At 34.2% G+C, this 6000-nt stretch overlaps 1 non-coding gene across 1 annotated transcript; it reads right to left on the bottom strand.

The window, feature by feature from the left end:
* Positions 1-1544: 1544 nt before the first annotated feature.
* TRNAL-CAA (transfer RNA leucine (anticodon CAA)) lies at positions 1545-1661 on the bottom strand. Its single transcript has 2 exons — positions 1624-1661; positions 1545-1589 (listed from the first exon to the last, which is right to left on the bottom strand). It is a non-coding gene; the product is annotated as a tRNA-Leu (tRNA).
* Positions 1662-6000: the final 4339 nt, after the last annotated feature.

The following is a 6000-nucleotide window of genomic DNA, read 5'->3' as shown; positions in this document are numbered from 1 at the left end:
GGTTCCGTGCCGTAAATACACTGCATGGCAATGAACCTTGGAGAAATAAGAATTATAATTTACAATGGTGGTAAAGTAAAACCACACGAAAGAAAAATTTAGTTCTAATAAAATGGCCTTCGTTCTTTTACACTCGTATACACTGAACGTAGGTTTATACATACACAGATAGTGTATTTCAGTGTACGTTACAGAGTTGACCAAAGCCTACCGTTTCAAGTAGTCAGCAATTATACAGAACACTATAGAAATTTGTAGCAATATTATTAACGGGGCACCCTTCTTACCTCAGAAGTCAAAAGAAAATAAGTCCATTTATTTTCATTTTGAGATATTGTAAGATGGATGTTCTACTCTTTCTAGATTTTACCCTTTCTAAACAATACTTATACCGAAGTGATGAAATGTGGTATTAATAATTTAATTTAAATGGCAGCAACTGAGTTTGAATACATATGTCTAGCTTCGTTTTGTCAGAAACCAACAAACAAATTTTCAAAGAACCATTCATCCCTGCAATTCGGGACTACCAACATCAAATCAAGCATAAAATCCTATAGGCCTATTGTACAGAGTGGGCACAAAGTCCCGTTATCCTCTATAAATACCTCAAATATGCAAACTATTTAAGTAATTCGGGTCATAATGCAGACATACATCCACTTTACATTAACTGTGTGTCCTAGGTGTTCAAAAGGTCAGTATGCCCCCATCATTCTCCTGACACAAAAATAATGGGTCGCCAGGTTCAGTATAACATTCCCCTAAGCATTGCTGGTGTAATCTGTTGGAAAACGCTTCACATGGCGTCCTTCAATTCATCAATGGTGTCGTACCGTTCCTGTACAACAATTTTTTTTGATGGAACTCCACAGAGCATTGTCACAGGTTTCCACAACGCTGGATTGGTCGTGAGTCACCCATCTTAACAACTTCTCTCGACTGTCCACCTCGCAGCCCTGATCTCATAACCTGTTCACCTGATCGTTCACCTCTACTGGGTTATGTGGACGTGAGGTTAGCAATTGCTAATCGGCCTTGACCCTTCATGGGTTGTAGCGCCACGGATTATTATTATTTTTAATTATTATTATTATTATTATTATTATTATTATTATTATTATTATTATTATTATCAAACAGGAATTGTATATAATTTTATGAAACAAGTGTAATGCTGTAGTTTACAGAAACTCTAACTTATAACTTCCAAATTATTACATCATGTCTTTTTGGAGTAGAACCCAGATATCCATGTTAGGCTTCTATAAGCCTCCTGTGTAGGTCGATTTTTGTTCCACGGTATCCATCACAGTCAAAAAACAGATTCGACCAAATAATTTATTCATGGTTATTATGAAAGAATAGAGGTAAAACACAAGCACATACTGTTCACAGATATAGTAATTGCAAAATTCTAATGAACATCGATGCTCAAGTTACTCTTAATATATTTTATGTTTTTACGGTTACTTCTATTAATCTGCATGTAATATTTGTAATTAAATTTGTATATACAACTTGTGTACAACTATAAAATTTTGTGTCAGAAGTGGGATTCGAACCCACGCCCTCAGAGAGGACCAGAATTGCTCGCAACCTACTGTGTAGGTAAGTGTTTCACTTGAGTCTGGCGCCTTAGACCGCTCGGCCATTCTGACAGCTGTATGAATCAGCCTTTTGTACTGCTTTTATACTCGTACTATTGTATACAATACGCTAGCGTTATCCAGCTGCCAGATGTGTCTTCCTGAAAGTAAACCGAGTTGTACCAAAGAAACTGAGACCTGCACGAGCATTTTATACTAGTTTTCTTACTTTTACTTTTTGTATTTCAGTAAAATTTCAGATTACTTGAAAACATAATACGAACATGTATTCTAGACTGAATTTATCCACTTTAAAATCGGTAATATTGCAGTTTAACTCTTATTGCATCACAGTGTGGTTCTACATCCTTATTTCTTTGCTATTGGAAGAATGGAATCTAATTGTTTATTACGCGAAAATCTATTTATTTAATATAGTATTGGTGAGGAAAAAACATTTGTGTCGTTAGTCACATTTTAAGAGGAGAATCTTACCCTGTTCGTTCCCACAGACGAATTAAGAATGATATGGGCCCCCGGAGAAAATAATAATTGTGCCTCTTGAGTATGAAATAAAAAATAATAATAACTAGTGCTTTTCTTCTGAAGAAAAATATGGTAGAACTCTGTGTAAAATTAATTTGAGTGGATGTGGAGATGATTACTGCCCAGTGTACCGGGAATTTAAGGCCTAAACGGAGTTAAAAAAAATAAAGTTAAAACAAAATTAACCCTTATTTATTTTCATATCTTAATGCACCTCCCAGAGGAAATTCAAATTGAATCCATGTTAGTAGGCCTATAAACTGACTCAATTAAGATTAACAAAATAATAAACTGGTTTGCAAAGAAGGCATTTACTAAACTACATACCGGTACCCAAATTACACTGAACAACAAATTTTTACTTTTTGTCTTGCTCCGAAATAAAAATAGGTGAATATTACTAACATTTGCGCCCTAAATCTGAATTTAAAATCCAAATGCCCCATCTCCCGGGGAAAATAGACTGAATTTTTTATGCAAAAATCTTCATTTTTTAATTTTTCACTGCTACTGATGAAATTACAACACAGTATGGATTCAAACTGCCTGATAATACTTGAAAAATGTGTACTGGACACGAAAATGATGCTACATAGTTTAAAAGACAACAATAAATAAAATATTTCATGCGTATAATGAGAAAAATTTCGGAATTTGAACTTACTATTTAAAATAATTTTCTGATTGACTTCTGTTTATAACTAGATCTGGGACTGTCTTTTACAAGGAACCGACAATAGTCTGCAAGCATGCTGGATGTTCTTCCTTTATATCGCCTTTCCATTTAAGATATTTTTTGATGAAATCTTTTCCCGTGCTCGTCGCTTACCGCTCCAAGGTTACGAGGAAAGAAATCCAAATGATAAAGTAAAAAGCGTATTTTGAGAGACCTATTACACCCCATTTTCTTATATGTATGCACTTAACATGGTATCCGCAACAAGTTCTATGCAGTTATCTGTCCTAGAATTTCCAAGGAAATTTGAGCAAACATCTTTGAAAGCGCGCCATGCCATTTTTTCTGTAACGGATAGTTTTTCCTCAAACAAAGAGTTAGCCATAACTTTGTGAATTTATGGACAGATGAAAATACCCTCTTTTAATTTGCTTTCACTCAAATTGTTAAACCGTTCTTTTAAATACTGAAAACCACACCCTTGTTTGTTCATTGCGTAGACCTCACTTTGAACTGTTATGATATTTACTTAATAGAAGGGACCAATATCTGTTTATTTATTATAAGTACAAAAGAACATACCAACAACCATAAGAAATAGGAAATAAGACGTAAATTCATAAAATGCACTAACTTTTGTTTTGGTTTACAACCTCTAATCCGCGCCAGATGTTTCCTGGGGGAGCGCTTATCGAAAAGTGAAATCACAGTATATCTTAAAAACTTTACGTGATATGAAGAAAAGAGACGCATTTTCGGATTCAGCGCACACAAAACCATAAGGGACAGATTGTTTTAAGCCGGAGCAAAATTCTTCAGTGTTATTAGATTTTCCACAGCATAGCCATTTCTTTAGTATTTTCTCCTTTTTTGTTAAGTTCTTTCCTTGTGACGTCTGTTGCAGCATGACGGCCTTTCAGTAACCAAGAGTTAGCATACTTCTCAAGATTGAAGTTGCTCAAAGGAGGTCCAACAATTCTAATAAAAAGCAGGTTCCTCATGCTATTAACTAGCAAGGTTTATCGCAGTGCAGTGGTGAGACAACGAAACTGAGTGGAAGAAGCCTCACAATATATTAACGGCGCGAAATTCGAACATTTCTCGATTCTGTGGTGAAAAATATAGTAAAAAGGTGCCGGAACACCTTCGGTGCATTCCGCCAGAAGAAAAGCACTGACAATAACAATAATAGCAATAACGGTAACAATAACAATACACCTTTTTGAAAAATCCAAGGATCATTGAAGTTACTCCAAATCCTGTTAATGATTTTTCTTACATTGTACGAGAAGATACTTATCAAGGGTTCACATACTAAGATAGTAACAAAATGTTTACTATGAGGAATAATTTTATTAATTATTCCAGACGTATTCTTCTTTATTTCGTTCTTCAAGGCATTCTTTCATAGTATATAAGTTCCAATTAGAATGACGTTAATTGGATTTTTCACTGCAATGTGAAACTTTAAAATGCAGTTATCTCAAAACTTTGCATTTTGAATTGACCCTTCAAAGGCAAAGTCTCTCAGACTCTGCGATATTGTTTCTCTTATCTGCCGTCTTTTTCTATTATCCCATTAATATTATTAGCAGTTAGCACTGGCACAGCATTACCACAATAAAAATTTAATGTGTAAAACAAACGAAGCGCGAAAGATAATGACGTATTTTTTGGTCTTATGTTATGACGTTACAATGTAAGATACTGATCATAGTTTGTTTAGTCAACTGTCCGAAGACAGGTCTGAACCTCACAAGTGATACGAATAAGGCATCACTTATGAGACAACTAAGCCAGGAGATATTGGACTAGGATATCTAGTTCCTTTCCTTCTCCATTGCATATATCGCTGACTAGCTACAAATTACACTAATCAAATTTTAGAATTGTTCTTCTTTTGATACATAGGCTATTGTCAAGAGTGAAGTACTGCCTGATAATAGATGTACTTATCAGCCAGAACTTCAATCAGAGATAACTGGTCATAGAATGAATAGAATTCGAAGCATGTTACATTGATACTGTCAGCAATGGACAATAGTGAATTCCGATTTAAGAAAAAAATAGCCTGAAAACCTATAAATAATATGTATTGTACACATGTGAAGGAAAATAAAATGTAGTCTAATTTCGCCTTCTCAATCTTTGAAGTAGCCTAAAGGGCGATTATACTGAGGATCACGTAAGAGTAATTCCTAGAAGACTAATTTGGCTGTCTCTTCAGTGTTGCCAACTAATACTAGATATCACCAAAAGAGGATAAAATCACACAATGCCATGTACTATAATAATAATAATAATAATAATAATAATAATAATAATAATAATAATAATAATAATAATAATAATAATAATAGACTAATAATATAGTATTAACAATAAAAATGTCTTGCTTATTTGCCACATCTCATCTTTATGTTGGGAGGTGTTTTCTAAAAGGTTCAATAATTTGTGAAAGGGTATATTTTTCTTCTGGACCTCTCGCACATTATGTTAGTAGTTAGTAGATTAGTGTGTGATCTATTAAAATGTATTTTGTTGACAACATGAAATTCATCGCTTTGATTAAACAGTTTACGAATCACGAGACCTAACCTAAAAATGTATTTTGTTTGATCACGTGAAATAATTAATATGAATTCCGAAAACGAATACCACTTTAAAAATGCATGCTTTAGAATATTGTAATAAAAGTCTAAATACGAAAGAAATTAATTAAAATGTGAAATGGTACTTCTATCGATTGCTCAAGGGCATGTATCACACGAAATATGTTATATTTATTTACACTTAGTCTACCTGACTCTAATCTTGAAATTGTAACCACAACACAAAGCAACACCTACAATAACTATTATATTAATATTAATACTGATATTAATTAATTATTAGTATGTTCAAATTTTACTAGTTTCCAGTAATGGGCTCAGAAATCAAGAACAATTTGAATTTTCAGAATTTAAACTACTGACAACTTGTGTCACTACTGTCAACATAACAGTTATAAAATCACTACCGTCCACACTTGTGGAGTAACGGTCAGCGCGTCTGGCCGCGAAACCAGGTGGACCGGGTTCGATTCCCGGTCGGGGCAAGTTACTTGGTTGAGGTTTTTCCCGGGGTTTTCCCTTATCCCAAGATGAGCAAATGCTGGGTAACTTTCGGTGCTGGACCCCGAACTCATTT

Source organism: Periplaneta americana, chromosome 7 (assembly GCF_040183065.1).
Source record: "Periplaneta americana isolate PAMFEO1 chromosome 7, P.americana_PAMFEO1_priV1, whole genome shotgun sequence".
In the NCBI taxonomy this organism is placed as follows: Eukaryota; Metazoa; Arthropoda; class Insecta; order Blattodea; family Blattidae; genus Periplaneta; species Periplaneta americana.
The sequence above is the reverse complement of the archived record's forward strand: the minus strand, read 5'-3'. Positions and strand labels throughout refer to the sequence as shown.